The sequence below is a fragment of the Parambassis ranga genome, chromosome 1, assembly GCF_900634625.1.
Source record: "Parambassis ranga chromosome 1, fParRan2.1, whole genome shotgun sequence".
Lineage (NCBI taxonomy): Eukaryota > Metazoa > Chordata > Actinopteri > Ambassidae > Parambassis > Parambassis ranga.
In genome coordinates, this window is record NC_041022.1 from 9970570 (window position 1) to 9995286 (window position 24717).

At 39.1% G+C, this 24717-nt stretch overlaps 1 long non-coding RNA gene and 1 other non-coding gene across 2 annotated transcripts in view; both read right to left on the reverse strand.

The window, feature by feature from the left end:
* The window catches only part of LOC114441762 (uncharacterized), an 80627-nt gene that overhangs the window by 32481 nt on the left and 23429 nt on the right, over positions 1-24717 (reverse strand). The window contains exon 2 of the long non-coding RNA XR_003671279.1: positions 2811-2975. This is a non-coding gene — a long non-coding RNA (uncharacterized LOC114441762). The remainder of the gene's footprint in view (positions 1-2810; positions 2976-24717) is intronic.
* trnai-aau (transfer RNA isoleucine (anticodon AAU)) lies at positions 4988-5061 on the reverse strand. The gene has a single exon. It is a non-coding gene; the product is annotated as a tRNA-Ile (tRNA).

Consider the following 24717-nt stretch of genomic DNA (forward strand, 5'->3'; position numbering starts at 1 on the left):
GCGAGATTATATCTCTCAAATGGTCTGGGAAAGCTGTGGTATTCTACCAGAGGAGGTGGCTGGGAAGAAGGAAGTCTAGGCTTCCCCTCTTAATCTGCTCTGAAATCTGGCCAGCCTGTCCTTACCAGCAAAATTAAAAAAACATGAGGTTGATATTTCAGTCCTTGAAAACAGAAAACGTTTGTATTTTACCAGATCTCCAGCTGGCCATGGAGGCGTGGAGTCATTGCAATTGTAGCCAAAAAATGGCAACAGCAGAAAAGAACAATTTTCATGTGTTTTAGAATGATCTATAACCAACTCCTTACCCTGTTTTAATGCCTAACATTACATAGTAGTTGCATGGCAAGTATAACTGTGATAAAAACGCAACTTAACCACAGGCAAAAGCAAAACAGCCTCTGGTGTTAGGGGGACTTGAACCCCTGACTCCCGAGTAAAACATTGCCATGTTGCATATGACCCCACTATCCCAAACCTGCCATCTAATGTAGGTTTTGCTACATTGGTCTTATGACTGCATGGTATCAGACAATACATTCATTTGTTCCATTAGCATAAATATAACCATGTGCCATATCTGGCAGTATGTATTATGGTCCAAAGCGTCTTCTCATGAGGACATGCTGGAATGGATATGGAATGAATAATGAAAGACAGCTAGAGTCAGTGAAAACAGAACAGACATTGCTGGTTCAAGCAAGTTGCTTCATAGAAAAAGAAATGTTGCTCTTCAGGATTGTAGGGGCCTGCCCCAACATAAATATGATTTTTATATAAATATAACATCATTGAAATTGACAAGCTTTCACAGATAAAATGTGATGCAATCATGCCAAGACGGATAAAATCACAAAGTAATGTTTACAACATGCGTGCTATAGAGAAGTGAAGCTGTTTTATGAGCAAGGCGATGCCTTACCCACTATCAGTATATGCCCACACAAAGTGCGTACACTTAATGGATTTAGTGAAAGTGTGGCTACTGATTAATAGCATAAAATAACCCATGTTGTTGTAAAATAGGAGAGGCTGAGTGTCAACAACTAACATGTCACAAGAGGCACTGTGGTTACAAACACTCATTCACTGAGCAGGCTGAGGAGTGGCACACATGCAAGGTTCTACATTAGCACATCGTAGAAGCAAGTAACTTATTTCAATGTATTTCTGAGATTATTTATCACTCTGCATCCTAACGAAATACAGTGACATAATTACACCCAGAGAGGTTTGTGTAATGTCAAGGTTATCATTAAAAGAGTGGAATAGTTGCAGTGTAAATCAGTGTATCAATTAACACTGCTGAAAGTTATCATTTATTTATTTATCATTTATAATTAAATCAGTGAATGAAACATGTTAAATGGAAAGAGAGAGAAAAATGCCATTAAAAGTATTATCAACTTACAAGCCTCGTCCCTGCCCGTACAGACATTTTTGTTTTCCTATTTTTGTAACTTAAGTTAATTGAAATCATAAATCAAAAGCACTTTAATGTGTGCAGTGGAGGAAAAATTGGCAGTTAAATGAAATACTAGTGTTCTGCATTTCACATTTTGAGTTTTCAGTATTTACAGTTGCAATAAAATTTATTCAACACTGCTGAGTTTGTAAGACATTAAACATTCTGCTGATCTTGTATTTCCAAAAGGTGCTGCCACGATTAGTACTTGCAGCAGGAACATTCTGGGTTCAAAGCTGAAGGTTGTGAGAAACAAGTGTAGACAGTAATGGGAGAATATTGGTCAAAGAATATTATCAATACTTCGTCAATAATTTGCTTTGTGAGCCTTTAGTATGTAAAGTTATATGATAAATTGTCTTTTACTAAGGGTTTCGCTGATGTATTTACTAGAATGTGTTGCATGTTAAACAGGGTGAATCATTTTAAATGCATACCACTTTCTTTAAATTGCAGCTCTGGCCTTGGCCATTAATTTGCATTTCAGGCTCTCATTAACACACCCCTCTTGGCATTGATACATTTGCAGGCTTTTGTTTTACATTCTTAATAATCACTTGCAGACTTTAGAACTCATTTATCTGTTGCTAATCCTTTTTCAACATCATATAACAGGTAAATAAATCCAGAGGAAGGAGGAAAAAGTGTTTGCAATATCAAGATTTACCCTTAACCTGCAGTGCTTCACAGGCTCTTGCTCCATTTAAAGCTTTAAGTACTATGACTGAAAACATGATCAGGCTCCTACACATTTCATGTATAGAAAGTCCTTAACAGAGAACAGGTTAAACCTCTAAAACACTTTCTTTAAAATGATGAACAGGTGGAGAGATACTTGCTCAGATAGTGCTTCAGTAAGATGAAAACCACTTAGTGGATGGATTATCATGAGGCCTGTGCTATTTTAGTGTGTGACCCCAGCCTTGATTGTCAACTTCCACTACATCATAAGTGTGTTTTTTTCTAGTTTTGATCTTAGCTCAGCAGCTGCCATTAAGCTGCGAAACATACTACAGACACTCAGTCTCCTTGGGATGCTTGAAGACAACTGGTAAGTTTCTTGTCATTTTCTTTCTTGTCGTTCCTATGCACTATGTTGCATAGGGTGTCCTGTATGTCCTGAATGTCCTGCAAAAGGTGTCATGTCTACTCATGGGTTTCTGCTGCCAGCATTACAATGGCTGTGGGAGAGGATGAAGGAGCTCACACAGTGTAAGTTGTGGATAGTTAAAAACAAAAGCACAAAGGTCAAACACAAGAATTTGGACTGATAAAACACATATCAACCAGAATGCTTAATCTAAGATGAACCATCATGGTCTGTTTTTAAATGCATATCCCCTACCTGTCTATGTTGACTTTTTCTGGCTACGTCATTCCATGGCCGGGTGATATATCGAGTGGGAAAAGTAACCATCCATCCAGGGTCACTGGGGGTTGCAGCCTATCCCAGCTATCTACAGTCGAGAGACGGGGTACATCCTGGACAGGTCGCAAGGCCATCTCAGGGCTGGAAAAGTAACCAAATTACCAATTACTTGATTAAAAAAAAAGTCAACATTAAAACCATTAAAAACAAACTTACTAGTTACTCTCGAACAGAAGATTTTGAGGCATCACTCTATAGCTTTTTTTTTTTTTAAAAACATGTTTTACTATGTGTCCTTTCAGATATTTTTACAAATTGGACGGTTTAGTGTAACCACATAGCTAATAACAGACAAAAATGTGCTTCTCTGTGGCTGAAACAAACTCAAAATAAGGAGTATACCTCAAAATAATGAACACATATTTCTCTTTCCCCTCAATGCCTGGTTTGTTTTTAGTAGCTGGCACGGTGTCACATTGGCATCCTAGGACTGAAGCAACTGTCATCAAGCTGAAGGCCCTGAATATCGCCTTCCCTAACTCATGGCTTTGTACCATAGTAGGGAAATCTCTGGTTTAAAGGGTTAGCTTCTCCTGCTATCCTGCTTGCTAATTAGCTTACTGTCCGTCTGAATCAAATGCCAGTCAAGAAGGGGAGATGGCATCATTACGTTTTTGTGAATCAAAACAACACTGTACTATCTTAACAGATGAACAGTGACGTAGGCTGGCATAGCTTGGCACACATTTCACACACACACACACACACACACTGGAAGAACAACAGCAGTTTCAGTAGCAACAATGTCTAAACAAATCACAAGGCACACAACAAGTGGCACATAAACTACAGGGAAAGGCAATACAATAAATTACAATAAAATATGAAAAATACACAATGTTAAAAAAATGCAAATTAAAAGCATTTATAAAAGACAGGACTTGGTCCCAAAAAAGGTACATCCCTAAAAAAAAGATTCATTTCACAATCAGGGTCATTATTTGCAACACTTCAGTGTCACAGGCAGCTGGAGCCTCACCCAGCACACTTGGCAGGACATGGAGTACATTCTGTACCGGTCACTGTGTCTCACTGCAGCAGGCATGGACAAAAGGTGGAAATACACCTTCAGAAATATCATGTATCATAGATGAATGTTTTAAGTAAAATATGTATTGTTCTAGAGCCTACCTACACACTCAATCTGTTCTTCACTTCTTTCTGTCTGTGTGTATGCGCATACACACACACACACACAGACACAGGCTTTTTCAGAGCCAGCATGACAGCTTGGTCCTCTGATGCAGAAAGTGATAAGCTCATCTCCAAGTCTCTGTGGTACACAGAAAAAAAGAGAGAGAAAATGAGAAAGAGAAAGGGAGGGCGAAAAAAAGAAGAAAATGAAACCAGCAGAAGCAACAAAAACGATGAGGGAGAGAAGGTGAGACAGAAGAAATAGAGATAAAACGAGAACACGGCAGAAGCAGCACATCTCATTTGGACTTGCGGACTTGAGCCCAGACGAAAGGACAATGTAGATGAGTAAATGATCCTCATTTGGACTCTATCGTGTAATCACAGAGTAGCCATTTGCTGTGGAATATAATTTCAAGACTGCCATTTGGAATAAGAAAACAGTAACATTTGGTGTATAATGAAAGAGCGTAATCCAGCATCTAACTGCTGATGTGTCAGCAGAAATATACGTCTGATCATAAATAATCTTTAGCTAATGCCTCACCAAATAGTTTCTATCCCCCACCTTGCCCTCGGCTCTATACCCCACAGCTCTGCACCACCGACCAATTTCCTCAACCATCGATTGGTGGTCCATTCCAGCCAGTGAGAGAGAGGCAACTCTTCTTCCCTATGGATTTTTACGTCACAACGATGACTGACTGCAAATAACCACTCGCCAATCATGTCCCACTTTCCGAGTGACCTTTCCCAAACAGTCATACTTAAGCTTTCAATGCAATACTGGGATTTCATGTAAGGTACATACAGGGCTTGTTTCTCTAGCATTCATTGTTTTTACTAAACAATGATGATACGATTAAGAAGAACCTTTATTTGTCCCACTATGGAGAAATTGCATAACAGTAAGTGAAACGAGCATGTACATGATTCAACAAAAACAAAACAAAACAGACCTGCCCGTACGGGGGTCGAACCCACGACCTTGGCTTTATTAGCACCACGCTCTAACCAGCTGAGCTAACCGGCCTGTTTCCAATTTGCATTATGGATGAAATATATTGAAAAAGTGATCATGTTCAATATTAACAATATTAGTTATGTGCAAATTTGTACGGGGCCATTTCAACTAGTACAAAGATGCCCGTATTTACAGTTAGAATAATAAAAATAATCCACATTAAGGACAATCACTTGCCACCAACCAAACCAATTATTTTCTTTAACATAACTCGATTGCATTTGATTAATAAATTGATAAATTGGCTTGTTAGGATGACCGTGTAGCGGCTTGACTTTTCAAGTAGGAGGCTTGAGACATCGGTGGAAGTGAAGTCTATTAAGATATTTATTTCGGCATGTACGGTACAACATCAATCAATTGACCCACATGCTGGGAACCACAGGCAGCATGTGGTCCCAACAGCACACAAAGGAGCCACCCATGAATACAAAATGGCCGCCTTAAATAGTTGATGGAAACATTTATTGCTATTGTTTGTAAGTTTTACCCAGACCCACCCACATAGGTCTGTAACCACATATAAACCATGTTTTCCCCACCAAACAGTTAGAACTGATGAAGCTGCTTGGATGAGCAGCGAAAGGTCTTCTAGAAAACTCTACAAGTCCAGACACCTTGCTTCAATCTTCTCTACCTAAATAGTTGATGCCACACCTGGAGTCCTCTCCCATTCCCAGATGGGTGATCTCATTCTCCTTCCATTTTACCTTCACCCCACCATATACCTTACCCCAAACACAAAGCAATATATATTTACAATACATAAATGGAATTCTGTTTAAAACTCATCACTGTAATTGTCCCTCAATCAAACAATACAATCCCCCTGCACCTATTTCCTCAATGGACTGGCCCGGAACTATAAATAGCTGCCTGTTCCAAGAGGGACTCTTTTGACCGTCACCCCTGGCCAAAACAAAAGGTAAGAGCTCACACATTAGCACTTAAACAATCATTAAAAACACACAAATCATTGTACTGCTAATTTAACCATCTATTTCTTTGTGTCTTGCAGATAATGCTTCCACCCAAATCCAACCAGCAAACACCAAACAACAATAAACAAGTACTCTATGTTGCTGTGTGCTGTGACTTTATTTTATCACTCATCCCACTGCCACAAACAAAAATCATACTCCCTACATGGGTTAAAGAATCAGAATCAGAATCAGAATCAGAATCATGTTTATTGCCATGTAAGTGAAGGGGGTTCACATTACTAGGAATTTGCCTTAGTGATTGGTGCATACAAAGAACATATAATAATTAACATGCAATAAGATAAAAACTAAAATAAAATTAAGTAAATAAACTAAAGTAAGGCTAAATTTACATGACAGACATGGCGTAACAGACATACAATGAACAGAACATAAAATACTGTGCAGATGAAATGGTAAACATAGACCCTTATATGATCGAATGGAACAGTGTAATAATGTAATAATGTAACAGGTACCACATGGATCGGTGAGGTGGTACTCGTGTGCAAGTAGTGCAAGATGGAGTAAACAGTGCAAATAGTCGTCATTGTGCAGTGACTATACTAAAGTGACCTTCTGAAGACAGTGCAGAGCAGTGCATTAATTACAGTTTAACAGTCCAACAGCAGAGGGGAAGAAGCTGTTCTTGTGGTGTGAGGTTCTGGTCCGAATGGACCGTAACCTCCTGCCTGAGGGGAGTGGCTCAAAGAGTCCGTGTCCAGGGTGAGAAGGGTCAGCTGTGATCCGACCTGCACGCCTCAGAGTCCTGGAGACGTACAGGTCCTCGATAGATGGCAGGCTGCATCCGATCACCTTCTCAGCAGAGCGCACAACATGCTGCAGTCTGTGCCTGTCCCTGGCAGTGGCCCCAGCGTACCACACTGTGATGGAGGAGGTGAGGATGGACTCAATGATGGCCGTGTAGAACTGAACCATCATCCTGGCTGGCACCTTGAGTTTCCTCAGCTGCCGCAGGAAGTACATCCTCTGCTGGGCCTTTTTGATGAGGGAGCTGATGGTGAGCTCCCACTTGAGGTCCTGGGTGATGGTGGTACCCAGGAAGCGGAAAGAGTCCACTGTGGAGATGGAGGTGTCTGTCAGGGTGAGGGGGGGTGATGGAGCTGGCACTTTCCGAAAGTCTACTGTCATCTCCACTGTCTTCTGGGCATTCAGCTCCAGGTTGTTGTCAGCACACCAGGACACCAGACGGTCCACCTCCATCCTGTAGGCAGACTCATCCCCGTCTGAGATGAGTCCAATGAGGGTGGTGTCGTCAGCAAACTTAATCAGCTTGACAGACTGGTGGCTGGAGGTGCAGCAGTTGGTGTACAGGGAGAAGAGCAGAGGGGACAGTACACAGCCTTGGGGGGTACCGGTGCTGATGGTCCTTGTTTCCGAGACATTCGTCCCCAGCCTCACATGCTGTCTCCTGTCTGTCAGGAAGTCAGTGATCCACCGGCAGATGGAGTCTGGAACATGCAGCAGGGACAGCTTGTCTTGGAGGAGAGCTGGGCGGATTGTGTTGAAAGCAGAGCTGAAGTCCACAAACAGGATCCTAGCATAGGTTCCCGGGGAGTCCAGATGCTGCAGGATGTAGTGAACCAAAGAGGAATAACTGCTAGCAAACACTGATAACAGTAATGAAGAGGCCCTTCATTACATGGCTACTTGTCCAGGGTGTACCCAACCACTCGCCCATTACTCGCATCCCATCGCTGGGATCGACTCCATTGGCCATATATTTAGAGCTGGTTAAAACAATGATGGATTGATTGAAATTGAGGCACAATATAAGGATATTTGCTATTTGTTTAGGTACTGAAGAGCATGTATGACATGCATGCTTTGAGTGACAATGGAGTGTGGTCACAGTTAGCTGCCTGCCTGCTGTAAGGAACGCGGCTGACAATCTTTATCTGCATAAGTTAAAGCTGTGCTTCTGAGCAGTGACTTTTATTTTATATCCGATTGTTTTTGTGTAGCTGTCTTGTGGCAAAATGTCTTTTTTGGTTTACCCAGACATGTTTAATCTGTTGTAGCTGCTGTGGCTGAGTGCTATCAGAGTCAGACTACATATATTCTGTGTCACCACTTTTACTGTTTTTTTGTTTAGTTTCGTTTTTTCCACAATGCGGATTCAACATGTCACTTCATTTGTTTTGTCTTTTCCTTTCTCGGTTTCACTCTCATCTCTTAAATCCCTCCACAGTTTTCACTTACATGAACTCTCTCTCACTTCAGTTTATTTTCCCAAAACATTTGCTCACACAAAAGGCAGACACATACATACATTTTTTCCCTTTACAATCCGTTATACAAATTCTACATTGACATTGGCCTGGATAAACCCATCAGAATGTATCTAGAGTGCACACAGCCTGATCCAATATAAAGGGCCATCTGATCTTTAACCTGTGCGCATGATTTAGGAGGGCTGGTCACACTCTCATTTTATTTAATACGCTTCACCTATTCCCTGGCTTCATTAATGAATGAGAGAGGTAGGTTAAAGATAGCACTATGCTAATAGCTTGCATGTGAGATAGGGGAAAGATCGAGATAGACACAGAAGGGAAGAGAAAAGGAGAGAGAGAGAGTGTGTGAGGGTAAGGAAGGCTGGTAATTGAGGCAGGATTCAGAAGTCATTAAGGTCAGTTACTATGAACTATCCCATTGCCGCCATGTTACCTGGGTGATCAATACAAAGCAGTGAATACCAGGAAAAATCAAAATGAGGTAGGCATTTTTTTTGCCTGTTCTTAGGCTTCACATGAACAAATAAAGACCTCTTTGAGCCACAGTCTTCCTGTTGTGCAACTGGTTGTGGGCTAAACGGGTATCGCAATTATTTTATATTTAAATTGTCGCACATGCCTTAAATCACACAATCCCCCAATGCCTCTCTAAAATGCATTATTAATGGTTTAATCCCTCTAAGGAGACCGACATTTAATCTACAAGCAATACATGAAGGCAATTTGTCAATGTGTTTCATGTCTTGTGCCATTCGGTGACGCCTTAGGGACATAAAACACAAGGCTGATCACGAAAGGTTTCTAAACATTCATCAGTAATGGTAAATTTACACGGAGGCCATCAGAGAAATCACATGCTGTTAGATGAAAACTGACAAATTTACAACACAGATGCTATGAAGATCAGAAGGCCAATGGAGAATTCAGGAGGAAGAAATTTTGCATATTATTATTCTTTCTTTCTTTTTTTTAAAGAAAACATTGTATAAACAACATTAGACATAACATTGCATCATATGGTTTCAAAAGCATCCCAGAAATAAGCTATGAAATCAAAAGTAATATCCAAACTTTACATGCCGCAGAATGAAGTTTGACATCTCAAAAGCCCGACAGGATTGTTCCTATAAAGGGTTTTATAAATACTGTGCAGGCAGCGACACAAACGTGTCTGAAGAACATCTGAAGCAATATCTACTAAAATAGAAATTTTTAGTACAAGTGATTTTCTGGTACATCAACTCTTACAATACATTTTCCACTGAGCTGTAATTATGCTCATTATTATCATAATGCTCAGATCTCTCTATACATCCTGTCCTATCTCTGTATGCCTCATTGACTTCAATAAGATGTGAGCTGAAGCTGTATGATCAGTTTATGATGCTAAGCTGTGGAGCTATTTTTATACAAGCTACAAAAATTATATTAAACATACACATGTGACCATTGTGAAACATGAAACCTGGATTTGGATACAACTTTGCCACTATACGGTAACAGTAACCTTCTAGATTTTGGTACAAAAAAGCCAAGCAGTGGAGCAAGATGCACCAGCTGAATTCACAAGGAGAGACGTATATATTGCTCTCATTACTGTATGCATTTACTGTGCACCAAAATTATGAAATTCATATTTGTATTTGCATCTTGAAAGGGAGGCTGTGATTACAGTATGCATGCGATCAGTGAGTCATCCCACATTGTGCTCGAAGTGGCGCCTGGCTGTCTTATTTACATATTTGTCTTTTTCGTATCTTGTGCTATGTAATAAGAGATGTAATGATTAGAAGAGACAGTAAAAGCTTAAAACTCAATTAATATTCAGCAATCTCTTATTAAGGATCAGACAAGATGTGATTGATAAGTCCATGTCCTCAATTCAAAGGTGTTATACAGCTTTTATTACATGCACATGCAGTTCAAATGATACTTTAAAATTGTAATAACAATTGTGAGTGAGCACTGTACAATAATAAACAATATTCAAGTTCAGACAGGTTATCACTATATTTTGTATTAAATAAGACGTATAAATGCTCTGGGATATCATAATGTTCAAGTTTTAAATGATAAAAACAATAAATTAAATATTATATTCCTAATTTGAACACTGAATTATAGTGAAACTAGCCATGTCCTTATGTCCAAAAATCTACATCCCAACTTTAGAAAGAAAGAGGCACCCACTCACTACACACACACACTGGATGTCCTCTCCTGAACATGGCATAAGGAGAACAAAGTGTTCCTTATCTAGACACAAGATGTAGCCAAATACTTTGAGAAAGATGCATGTCTACAGTGTTCCCAAATAACATTTACACTGGTAAAATTATCTTCATGTGAATCATATGAACTTTGATTAAGATCAGATACCCAGACAAGTGGTACATTGCTTTCATTATTTTGTGCGTTTATCACTTGAATAGGCAGAACTTGGGAAAAACATAACTGATAAGGATCTACCATTATCATAAGGAAGGGACATTTTTTTTCTGTGACCCTTTGAGTTTTGTATCAGGTAATAGTGATATCAGATAGTGAACATGTCTATAAACAGTAACTGCACACTATTCTTATAATTTTGGTGAACTGACCCTTTAATTTCTTCAGCCACAAAAAAATAACTTTTGTTCTCAGATAGCATTTCCTGGTCCGATGTTTGATGACCGATAGATGTTTGTCGGACAAATCACTGAATTTTCCTGCATATTAGTGGCAGTCTAGAAAGAAATATTAAAAGATAAATGAAAGCGGGAAGGTGTCATCCCTAAATGTCTGGGCACTGATGTAGTAACATCAAACAGTTTTATTATTGTTCACACAAACAGAACCAGCATTCACATTGTCACCTGATGAAGAGTGACATGTTCTTCTTTTATTATTGAACCAATTACCTCATGCATGCCTACGACAGACACCTTCATGAATTTCAAATGGTCTCCTGGCCTCCCTCTGTTGCCACCTACCAGCCAAGAATCACTGAAGCAGGTGCCTGAACATGAAAGTCAGTGAAGCATTTAAAGTGAAAACCAAAATAAGACAGCCTCACCAAGTACAAGTATAATGTTCGTCACTCATCGTTGTATATTTGAAATGCGCTCACTGATTGTTGTACAGATAAAACATTGAACGTTTACATCGATCCATCTTTTTTAGGCTTTGTGGAGATTTGTTTAAAAATCTGTGTCTAAACACATCAGATTAAACTTATTTATTTAAAAAAAATTTTATAAAAAAAATAATATATAAAAAAAAAATAATATATATAAAAAAAAATTACATTTGTACATTCTCCCTGTGCCTGCGTGGATTTTCTCTGGGTACTCCGGCTTCATCCTACAGCCTAAAGATGTGCTTGTTAGGTTAATTGGTCACTCTAAATTGCCCGTAGGTGTGTGGAGTGTGAGTGAGTGTGAATGGTTGTTCGTCTACATGTTGCCCTGCGATGGACTAGTGACCTGTCCTGGGCGTACCACACCTCTCATCCATAGTTAGCTGGGATAGGCTCCAGCCCCCCGTGACCCTGCACTGCAGGAAAAAGCGGGTTAATGGATGATGGATGGATGGATGTAGTATTACACTGAAGCACCCAAAAATGGCTGATTATAATGCCACATTTGGGCACCTGTTAACATGTGTCTTTCTCAAAGTATTTGGCAGGCTTTAAACAGATCACATATATGAGTGTGACGGCAGTTTTTTTTATAAGACGGGTTCTGGCATGAAACTGTGTCTGTCGACCACTTTGGAGGCAGCTGTTTTCCTTCTAAAATCTTTACCACCTTCAATGCCTAACCCTAACGAGAAGTTTTAAATGCCAAATCCAGCCGCAGGTAAAAACAAAACTTACAAAACCAAACCAGGTGAACATAAAACAGCTCACATTGTAAGGGGGACTCAAACCACAGAGTCCTGAGTGAAAGTCTGCCGGAAAGTCTCCTTATTTACGGCTGTATTTTTCCAATGAATAGATGATGTCGGGCAATGCAATCATATTTTCCATTAACATAAACATTACATAATCTCATGTCGGGCAATGTCCATATGTTCCTGTAGCATATATGTAACCATGTGTAATGTCTGGCAGATGCCTTAGTAACTAAATATGCAGTTGTAAGTGTATCAGAATCAAATCAGATTTTTAATTCAAACCATATAATTCTTTGCTAAAGCCCAATTACACAGAACATGAAACATTGTAAAAGAGCAGGACAAAGTAAACAGCAACAGAAAGAAATATGAATTTAAGTACAAAATGTAACAGAACCTGACCTGGCTCTTGCCTCTACATATACAAATGGCAAGTAAAATCCCATTTTGTCAAGAAAGAAGGTGGCAGGCACCCACAGTACAAACCCCTGATACAACCTTTTGAGAAACTTGCCTCCCTGTGGAGCCAATTTTAATATCTTCCCCTATTTGTAAGTATAAAACTCCTTGCAATATTACCAATAAATGTCTATGAGCTTTCACTGCCTTCACATGTTTTATAGTTTAAGTTTAAATACAGTGAGCGCCACAGCAAAGGGAGCCATGGGTGTACTGCAACCATGACAGTTAAGGGGCTCAGAAATATATCCAAACAGGTTACAAGCTTTCCCGGTTAAGCTATGATCGTTTCAGACAGCTTTTTATTAACAACAGAGTTCATGCAGTAAAAAAGAAAAAGTGGTTCCTATTTGTGCTGCAGTTTCCCTGAGGGCTGTAAAGGAAACATGGCAAACCGTATTAATCAGTATCCCATCTTGTGAAGCTTCCAAAAAACAGACCAGTGGAGAAAAAAAAGTCTCGATATGTGATCGTGCAAACAAGACAGTTCATTTTTTTTATTGCCAATTTATTGTAGCTCACAACATGTAAGCTGATCTCTGAGCAATCGAAAGGCTATACAGCTTTGAGAAAAAGCAACAAAACGGGCTTCTTTGGTTTGGTTTGGTTGTTGCACACACACACGCGCGCACACGCACACACTGTCATTTTAGAGTTGCAGTTTGCAGTCACTGCAGCATTTTATGGTTCTTCCGGTTACAAATCTGTAATAGAGTACAGTAAACATTTAAGAAATGCACTCCCCCTTGTTGCTCCTCTGCTACTATGCAGGCACGTTTCACCCATACATCAAGTTTTGGCACAGGTACACTAACACATAGTAATGCATTTTTCAGAAATATATATATTTCCCCCTGTGGGTCTTGTAACTGACTGCCGATGCTTGGTGTGTTCCACCCTTCCACATTAGTAGGATAATTAGAATTTATTGTATCCATAAGAGCAGCGTAGCTCTGCCCTTATTATGCCATAATCATTAATAATTTTCCCATCTCTGAAGAGGAATTTCTCCTGTTATTTACACACATTACTCTAAAGGTTACGCCCTGACAGCTTTGTCCCGTTCATTTGTCTTTTCTGCTTGGAACAGACACCGGCTGACAGGTCACCTAATCTGCTATTTGGCCCAGCGATGCATTAAGATAACAAAAAGAGATGATTATAATATAATATTGTAAGTACAAAGGTTGGTTGTGCATTTTAATATCTGCCTATGCACCATTATTATTGTACAAACACGTTTATCAGCATGGATTGAAGTAAGAAAAGAAAATAATCAACTACATATAAATACTTTACGTAAGTAGATACGTCATGCATACACTTTCAAATTTAGTGTATACGTTAAAAATTTAAAGTTTATTAAAGAGTGCATTGTATTATTATATTATTGATATTGACAATAATATTCATGCTCTTTGCAGTTATTCATAATTGTTGTGCTACAGATTTCTGTTGATTTACAGATGTATTCACACATGGTTACTGTAAGCCTTGGATCTGACTGTTCTCTGCATGTGAAATGTGAATGCATATGGATGAGGAAAAGAAAAGGTACCTCACTGGAATACATAAATGCACATCATAAAAAAACTGGAGCCGAGCAGGAATCTTGGAAAAAAAACACACTTTTTATAGCCAGGATGACCCAGGTGACCAGAACATCCAAGCAAATTTGGACCTATTTATTATGTCAGAACAGTTTTTTTCCCCCACCTCCCTGAAGATGAGGGAAGAAATATAGGCTGCCTGGCGCTCAGAAGTAGACAACTGTATGTTCATAGCAACAGATATTGGAAAGAATTCTTTGCTATCCCTGAATGTTTAATGGTTTATTGAGTTTATACTGCAACAAATCAGTCAGCAGTAAATGTTGTCTCTGAAAGCATGTGTAACATGTTTTGCAGCACCAGACAACTCATAACAAGTTCATTGTGTCACTGAACATCTTTGCTCTACAAATGAAACACAGAGACAATCTGTCAAGCCAGTAGAGGAAGAGCCAAGAATTACATGGATGGATGATGAGCTCAAAAAGACAATCTGAGAAATGCCAACTGCCATGAAAACACACACTTGACCATTTCAGAAGCCTGTTCAAAACAGGAGGGTGGTCAAATATGCAGAATCATTTTATTCTTATTATTCTATACAACATAAAAAGCATAAAAAAAAGGTTCACATCAAAGAGCACAAGAAGCATTTAAACAGCAGATACATTAACTCCTTGTTGTCCACAATTCTATTCTTATGTATTTCAGAGTCAGAAACACATTTTAACATAAGGAAATAGGATTGGGTGATATTGTTAAACCTTTCCAATTGCCTGCTGTTAATCTATCAATCCATGAGGGCAGATAATGTATTTGCATGTGCATGCGCTTGAGGCACAGGTTCACACTGTGTAGTGTAGAGTCCACGTGCAGCGAATAGTTAAAACTATCTGAAAAGACTCAACCCAGATGGATGGCTTCTAAAGGATGAAAAGGTGGTGATATATAAATAATGAAGTCACGCACCCTCACTGTTTAAGTGTAGCTATTCAAGTCGATTTATTAACAGGCAAGGCTTTTTTAGCACTAATCAATTGGACGCGGACCACAGAAAATGGCTTAATTGTCATTAATTAAGCTGCGCTGTTTCTTGAAACAAATAACTGCACAAAGATCACACATAATATGGCCTCTAAATACCTTTTAAATGTTCAAGCACTTTACATGTTCATTACTTCAATTAAAAAAAAAGTTAAAAAAGCCCACCAAAAAACAAACCAGCAAAACGACTCAATCAGTGGATTCATCCTTGATGTTCAGCGTCTTTCCATCTGTCCCTTAGATTTCCTTTTCACCACTAGACAACATATGCTGTACACTAAAAACAGAGAAAATATATTTTTAAAAAAAGACATTGCTTCTAGTTTTTTTTACTTAAATATCACCAAGATTACACAGCTGTGATAAGGCTGCAGTAAAAAAAAAACAGCTTGGAAATAATTGCTGATTAACCAGCACTGCTGCAATACTGCTGCATGCATATGTGAGCATAGAAAGTTGTACAGAACTAAACACATTGACCCACTGTGCTATCCCAATGGCATATAACCTCACTCACAATGCAACAACATAATATACAAACATCAGCTGACGACCGTATAATCTATGCAAGTCCTCCAAGTGGTCCAACTGACACTGACTTCATAATTATGACTTATCATACAAGGGTCCAACAGAAAAGAAAGAGGAGACACAGAGCGAGTTTGATACAACCGTGCAGGGATTTATCAGTGAAATCGTCTAAGCTGCACAGCACAATTAGCAGACTACAGAGCAGAGCTGTCCCAGGGCAATCTGCTGAAAAATTCTTTAAAATCTTCCATTAAAGAAACACAGCTTTGTGCAAATCCCTAACAAGTACCACCATTTGCATAAGAACATATGTCTCCCTACATTTGTCACTATGGGCTTTTACTCGCATTTTAAATCTCTAATGGCATGCAACCTTTACCACACACAAACACATTCAAGCATGTGCAATGTAAGCACACACACGCAAGCACAAACAACCAGGCCTGTGGCTCGGTAGAGTGCTAACAGGCTTTGCTGTCAGCTCCAAGCCTTCCACCAGACAAAGGGATGCACAGTCATTGAATTTTGCATCCAGACCTTTAACTGACCCTTCAGACTACAGCAGTGAGTCATGCTAGGAAAATCAGAGCCTACACACTGACTGTCCTCCCATTGCATACAGAGAGAGACTCTGTACTACTCTCCAATTTAACCTCTCTGTTTTTCCATAGACTTTTCTTTGTCAGAAAGTGGCATAAGGAATGTACACTAATGAAAGAGAAAGAAATGTAAAAAGAAAAAAATAGACAAAGAATAATAATAAAAAAGGGAAGTCAACATCTGGGACATTCAGGAAGGTGGTCAATGGAAGGACTATATCATACACTTCAGTGCAGTGTCAACACAGGAGACAACAGACATTTATTAAGTTATATTTTTGGTTACCTTTCTAAACCTATAATAGTGTGTGTGCGCACCTCTCCATTTCCTGTGTGGACTGTGGGATACTATCATCCATCAGCAGCACACCCAGAAATCAAGCTGTTTTGTGTGCGTCAACGCTGTTCCACTCTGTACATAATCAGCAGCAGGTAGTGCTGTATGGTTGCAAGTGTTTGTGGAAGTTGATTAAAAGGGGCAATTTGGAAAAAATACAGTTTTGGCACAAACTGCTAAAAACACCTGCTTAGATCAGTTTTTAACAAGCAAACACCAAACACCTATCCCACAGGCTTTTGAAGTGCCCTTTTGAGTTCCTTTGTGATGCTCTGACTGTCACCATGTTGGCATTGTCACAGTCTGCCTAAACTGGTGGACTATGAGGTGGAAAGCGAGTAGAGCTGAGATGAGCTGTCACAGAAGCAGGCAGCTTGTGCTGTGAGTCAGCAACAGCCTGTCATTTAAAGTGGTCACACCCACAATAATGCATCATTTTAAATCTAAGAAAATTAAAACATATGAGTAAAAACTAAAAATTTCACCTGCAACATTGTCACTAAAATAACAAAACATGTTTTGTACAGCTGGAAATTGTAACTGTCAATATTTTCGTCATTAAAACACAGAATGTGTGTGTATTTCTTCTACAGCATCTCTACGTGTTGATAGGGTCAGAGACTTCCTGATGGTAGCCAAAAATGGTAACTGCGGAGGGAACACTTTTCCTTTTAAAATGTGTTTGTTATGAATTTCTGTGTTTTAAGATGGATTTATGTGATAAGGTGATTGTCACACAATGTGTTTGTGCCTGTTTTTAATGCCTAACCTAATAATAAACTAATAATTTCTTTTTTTAAGAATAACTCCAACTGTGAAAAGTAAACCTAACAACAGGAAAAAACAAAGTAGCTTGTTGGGTGAACTGAACCAAGGACCTCTGCGCCTGTACTCTCACCATTCTCCAGCATCCTAACACAGACTTTTGTGTCTGCATTGGGGCAATACAATTATATGTTTTGTTTTTATACCAGCAATTTGTTACTCTAAACTTTACTCTAAATTTGAACATGGGAGTTTGTGGGGATTGACTCGCTTTGTGAGCCCTGCAGGGGGAACTGCAATATTTAACACTTCCACATGGGCTTCATTTCTCAGCCCTGAAGGCTCTAACTTGTAGGTAGTAATCTACAGCTGTAGCACGAAACATTAGCTATAGTTTGGGATAATAGAGGTATAAAGTCAAGTGTCATTATGTTGTTGGATTTATTCATTTATTTATTTTCTGTGTCTGTATTTTTCTCCATTTTTGCTCATGTAATTTATACAGGAGTGTCAGGAGAATAAAGGCAAAAGTTTGGAATCCACATAAATCTGCAGGGGTTATTGATCTTTAAGTCAGCAGATTTTATACCTCTTACATACTCTTACATTCTACTTGTTATTTTACTATATTGTTCAGTGTTTTATGGCCACAGAGAAATCGTTGTCAGGGGCATGGAGTGCACTCAAAAGCTTATACGCACACACTCCTGAAGACACAAAACACAGTGTGTAAGTGGGAGCATTTAGCATTGACACATGCACTTCTAACCTTTATTTTGTTATCAGCCTTTAAAACACACACACACAAATGCTGTTTATGTGTGACACATTAAATGATACACATTTATTTATGGCTGCCATCTCGTCTGCCTTGTAGTGTGGAGGCAGAATTTGTGGTGGCATGTGGAGGGTTTTAACGGCAGTCTCTTCACTCGGGTCTCTTGTGAATTCTGTCTACTTCATCTCCGTCTGGTGTGCCAGGACAGCTTTACCATGTGTATTTCTTCTGCTCACAGACTGACAATTACTTGCTGCCTCTCTTTTTCCCCCGTCTCTGCTATTTGTCAGCCTCTAGTCTAGTCTAGTTGTTACTTCTTTCTTTTGTTATAGGCTGCTATTTGTCTTGATATTGTATCCGATGTTTGTGTTTTCTCACAGTAAAATTTCTAATCATCACAATCACAAGACTTTAGGCAGGTCCCAGCAAGATTTCCCCACAGTAATGACTAAATCTATTTTGTAACCACACTGGCTTATCAATGAAGAGCTGTTTACATTCTATTTAGATATATAGGACTGTATACTTGTGCCATTTTTCTTTTTTTAACAAGTAAACATATTTTCTTTCTAGAATCATATTTTATTTTCCTAGACAACACCCTTCCAGGGTTGAAAGTGCTACACTTATGTACTTCAGCCTTCTCGACCTGGTCGGGAAGGATGGTATGCATACTGAGTGCAACACTGTGACACCAGAGACTTTGGTTTGAATTCTGAGTTCTGCCTCTGGATGACTGTGTAAGCTAAAGTCAGGAAAAGCCTGTGGTTTCAGTTAAATGTTAATAAAGTAAACTGTCATGTCTCATCTTTTGAGTTACTTTCAAACTCTTCAATATTTAACCAAGGACAAAAACTTTCCCCAACCTGAACCATGTACTGTGAGAGCTTAAGCAAACCCATACTTTGGCTCGAGTGACAGAATAGTGCAGACATAAACCCTATCATAACATTGACATCATTTTGTGACAACAAATGCTCATAAGTAACTGACACATTTAGTTGATCACATCCCCCCAGAACAGAACATATGGACATTTGGCCTGATGTTGTCTCATCAAGAGACACCTATAGCTAAAGACTCATGTCCACAGGATCCAGATCTTTCATGCTCTACATTCACTGTCTATATGAAATGTTATGGAAGGCATTGTAAGTGTGTTGGGTTATGATTTCAGAGTCAATTAAGCCGTTTCTCTTTTGCATAAAGTTCAGTCTCTGCAAATTTATGTAAATAAGAAGCAGGACTCAAAACCTGACACAACTCTAGCCAAATATTTGGATGAGGAATTAACATACAGGTGAGCACAGTCACACCAGCAGATAGAGATCATGCATTGTTTTTCTCACCACTGCTCATGACATGCTAGTTGGATAAGCTGAACTCTACTGACCACGCTAAGCTGAGCTAACGTTAATCATGCCAGACCCCCGTGCCCCCTCAGAGCTGTAAAGCTAGGGGAAACACTGGGAAATACAGAAACTGCACTTCTCGCCATAAGTTTAAAAATGTGTAGCCATGTCGATGCTGTTTTAAGATTCAGCAGGAGACAGCAGGTTGTTTATTCACAGTTGCAGCCAGAAAGAGTTGGTGCTTTGGTTGTTGGTCTATCGTAAATCGTCACTGCTTAGTGGAAACCCTGCGGTGTGTCTCCTTGTGTTCAAAAATTCGTATGTGGACACATACTAGAAGTACCAAGGAGTCGCCCTGACACTGTTGCTTAATTAGTTAAGTGCCTCAAGAACACAGCAAATGTCAGTGTTTACCTATGGTTAGAGTTAAGAATTAAAACTACCAGTTATGATACTAACAGTTTTCTCTATTTAAATAATGCTCGCAAATTATTTTGATTACATGTCAACACATTTTGACATGCCATCACAGTTTATTAATCCCCCCCTCCTTAGCTTAAGTGTGTCCGCAGCACCTGCACCAGCATGTAACCATTTCAAACATATGTCACAGTCTCAACTCTAAGGGGAGTTAACTACAACATGGAGCTATTTAGCACGTTATTCTCTAAGAGGACATTATGACAGAGCCAGTGAAGGATCCAAAGGGGTTTTTGTCTGAGGAAACAAAGAAGAAGTGAGAAACTAACCAAGCAACAGTCCAAACAAGAGTGAATACTGGCCTAGCTTGTCTTTGTTGGCAAGTGTGGAAAGACGATGCAAGACTGAAGTGGCCTTGTTGCTGCTGGATTAGTAAGTGATAAATTGTCTGCTTAGCTTCTGTGTTGTATTTAATAAATTCCATCTATGCGGATTGTTGGCTGCAGTCTCTGTTTGAATGGGCACCGAGGGCACCCTACTCAAACAGTTGGTTGGATTTTCACTGCACTGCATGTATGAATGTGTCTATGCAAGCAAGTACATGAATGATAGATATGAATGAGTGTGCATAGCATGAGTGAGTGAGCGTTAGGTGTAAATACATGGCAATGAACTGAGTGAGCAAGCATTAGATACGGATGTGTGTGGATGAAACAAGTCTCCAACAACATATATACGTATATGACATGGACAGCAAATAGTTACACATTGGTTGTTTTTAGAGGCTGAATATATTTACATTTTATTACATTTTCAAGCTGTAACTGGCTGGGATCACATTTCCCTTTAGAAATAAAAAAAAATCTTGTTTATCTAAAGCCTTTGTGAAAATGTTAAGGTATTCTGTCACAGCCTGTGAAGGATTTATTTCTTTAAACAATATCCTGTCTGTTTTGTGTTTCTGTTCAAAAAAAGAAAAGAACAAGCTGTCCGACTCAATGTGACAAACATTTAACCAACTGTTTCTCTTATCACCAACACCCGCTGTCACATATCTGAGTGTATTTTGTTTAACACGCATGAAGACAGAGGGGGAAAAAAAAGGTCTAGAGAAATGTTAAGATGATTTACAGTATTGTCAATGCTTTTAGACCCTAGGTGCTACTTTTCAAATATCTTGGAGACATAATGCAATAAACAATAAGCGTCTTTTTAACAGAAAGAGGCCATGACTACCACTGGCTGCTCCTCTAAAATCATCCCAAAACAAACTATTCACTTCTGAGAAGACAAAGTGGCAGGAGGTGACCTGCTGTTTTTATCCTTCCTCTAAATTGGTCTTCGTCTCAAAGAATCTGTCTGTGGATGCGCTCATTCATCCAGGTCATAGTCAGGTCCAAGAGTTTAAATCGCCACTCGAGTGGCAAAGCGTATTCAAAAAAAATTTGAGTCCAGTTGCCTCGACTTAAACTCTTGGACACTTAAGAATCTATTCAGCCTCAGATTTATAGTTTGTTTTCCTGTAGATAACATTACCGTAAACTTTCTAATACTCCAAATCTCTCCTTATTGTTACTAAACACAAGTATACTCTCGCACCATGGTGGTGAGGAGGTCATGTGACTCACATTATGTATCTTTGGCGAATCCTGGAAGTTGCTTGACACCCTCTTGGATTATACTCATCATCATCATCATCAAGCTTAACCAACAGCTCACAGTGAAAAGCTACAATGCTTGGACATCTGCATTAACAGTCTATTCTGTGCTGCACAGACTGTAGAGCCCCTTGAGGTAAATTTGTGATATTGAGCTTCTCTGTATAAATTAAATTGACTCAACTTGGCTAGGTGACTTCTTCAAACTGTAGCTAATGATTTTTTATTGGAAAAACTGCAGGATTTCATAGACAGCAGATAAATGCAGAGGGAGACTGAACATGCTCCCCTTCCAGCATAAGAATTAGATCTTAAAGTCGTGTTTTATGGTGTAGCTTCTTTTTTTTTGGACAGCCTGTTTGAGTCTGAGGCTACTGGAAAAAAAATTACTGAGTCATTGCAGTAAAATGGTTATGCTTTATGTTTTTTTTGGGTACAAAACAGCAAACAGTGAATAAGCTGCTTTGGGCAAACTCCATCAAGTTTTATTAGATTTTATTGCTTTCATTAGTTACTTTTGTGAGTCACTGGGAACAAAATATTAAAGGGACAACTTAATTATTAAATCAAATTAAAAACTTAATTTGCCAAGTAATATAGAAGACATAAATGTCATCTTCTTCAGAACACCAAAATAATAACTAGTGCTAAAGAAGAAGCTTTTGAGTCTAAGATCTTCTTTCCTCTCTCCCTGGTGATAATCTGATGGTTTAGGACACCCAGAGCATGTGTGCATGTGTTACTGTGCGTATTCAATATTGTTGCTCCACATGCATTCAACTGCAACCCCAAGCCAAGACCTGTTAGTCTCACAGGTGACAAGAAACCCTGGAACTTCTAAAGTTGCTTCTAAAATATAACTCTATACCAAGATTAACTTCACTACTCGTCAGCTACAACATTCTCTATTTTTGTCCCACTATGTTTCACAACACGCAGGCCCTTGTGTCCTGAAAGACACAGCAGCAACCTGACATGATGTGTTAAGGGGTGCACGGAGGTAATGCAACTAAACATCATGCACACTCTGGGCTCAATGGGCATTACCACAATGGTTAACTCCAGTATGAACATTGTTAAATAAAAATGCACAAAAAAATTATAACCTCATATTGCATAAAATATCTTTCTCTAACTATAGGGGTAGTGGTTTGAACAATTTCTTTCCATATATACAAGATTCATTTCAACACAAAATAATTGCCCTGAAGCTAATTTTATTTGGGCTGATCAGACCTCTTCTCTAGACACTCTGGGTGCATACAAACAAAACAAATGTTTGAGTGGCATCTCCCTCACTTAGGGCCAAGAACGCTGCAACCTTTCTAATCATTCTTTATTGGAAACTGATCACACATATCCCCCAAACAGCTCTCCAGTCTGAGCAGAGGTCTAACCAGACATCTGGTATATGCTTCAAGGCCTTTAAATATTGTAGAGACATGAGCAAACATTCAGAAATCTTTGTTCAGACTGAGTCCAGCACACCCTTACGGGATAATTAATTTAAGCGCCCATCAGCTATAATCAAATGACTCTGTGGGCTATACAACCAATGTTGTTGTTGATGTGGCCATCATATGCAGCCAGCAGGTTTAAAAGTAATACCTGGCCAGGTTATTGTGTAGGCTGAGAGATGACATATATATCAAGTTTACAGTTTAACGGTGACCTGTTAGTTTGCTTAAAAACAAGGTATGAAGGGGCTACTATACTACAGACTATAAATATACATTTTGTATATTTAAAGGGAAATTTCAGTTTAACAATACAATGGAAAATCTGTGTTTTACTTTCTTATGCTACTGGAAAAATGTAAATGAGAAATGCACAAAGAGCTTTAACTTTGAGACTTAACTTCTATAGTATCTAGGGGTGGGACGGTTCAGGAAAAAAATCAGAATCATATACACATACATGTGTATCGGTTCGGGGCGCGTGTCCTGTTCGGTTCTGGACATGCGCATCAAGTAATGCAGGGAGGCATTTTTACCACAGAATAGAGACGAGTGTTGGCAACTTGGCGTCTCTCTCACTACATTTGGTGGCTTTCCAAACTTTTTTGACTCTGGTGACTTTTGGAGACTGACGTGAAAGTGCGTATCATTCTGTAGTCAGGCTAGTCTCCTCGAAAAGCAGCACCCGTGAGCTCCTCCCCCGAATCAACGCACTCACAGCCGGTCACTCTCACTGTAGCTTCACACAGCAGTTTCAGCTGCAAGCAGAGCAGAGAGATCCACACTACTCTGCGTCCAATTGTGCACAAAGCTGCTGCAGGTCCCATCAATGCTTACAGAGCGGGATGTAAATAGCATATTTAAATGGCAAAAATAAAAATAAAACCACAGACATCAGTACCATTAGCATTGTATAGCTTAGCGTAGTCATAGAGTTCAGTCTATACAACTAGCATGTCGTTCTCTGTCCGGCGGTGGGAGTGTGTGCGCACACGTGTCTGTGTTTGTCGCAGCAGCGAATTGTAAACGCACAACCATGCAGAGACAGAAATGACATGCTGCCGTGCAAATAAGATAACTAACATAAGCTTTTTATTTTGTTTATTAAAACAACAAGGTATAGAGCTGTTCTATAGGAAAGGTTATCTTAAATGGCTTCTGTTCATCTGATTTGATATGATCTGGTGCTATATAGAAATGAAAAAGAAATGAAATTGACTTGACCTGATATAATGATAGGGGAAACACTGAACTGATTCTTAAATATGGTAAATGTTGGATAATTAGGATATATATTTTGTGCTCACATATGGTATTTCCAGAGTGTTAAAAGTAGAAAAAACCTCAACAATGTAAACCAAACCAAACCTTGACCTCAGAACCGTGATACGAACCGAGCCGTGGATTGACTTTTGTCAGTGTCTCTGCATTGCTACTTACTAATAGACAACAGTGTGCTCTTCACAACACAATAGCCAACTAATCTACTTTATTTCAAATAACAAAGTTTGTTTTTTACTGTCCAACATGTGTGCACAACTTTCTAATTTTCATAGAGTTAAAAACTAACCCTAGTTCAGGAAAGCAGAATTATTTTA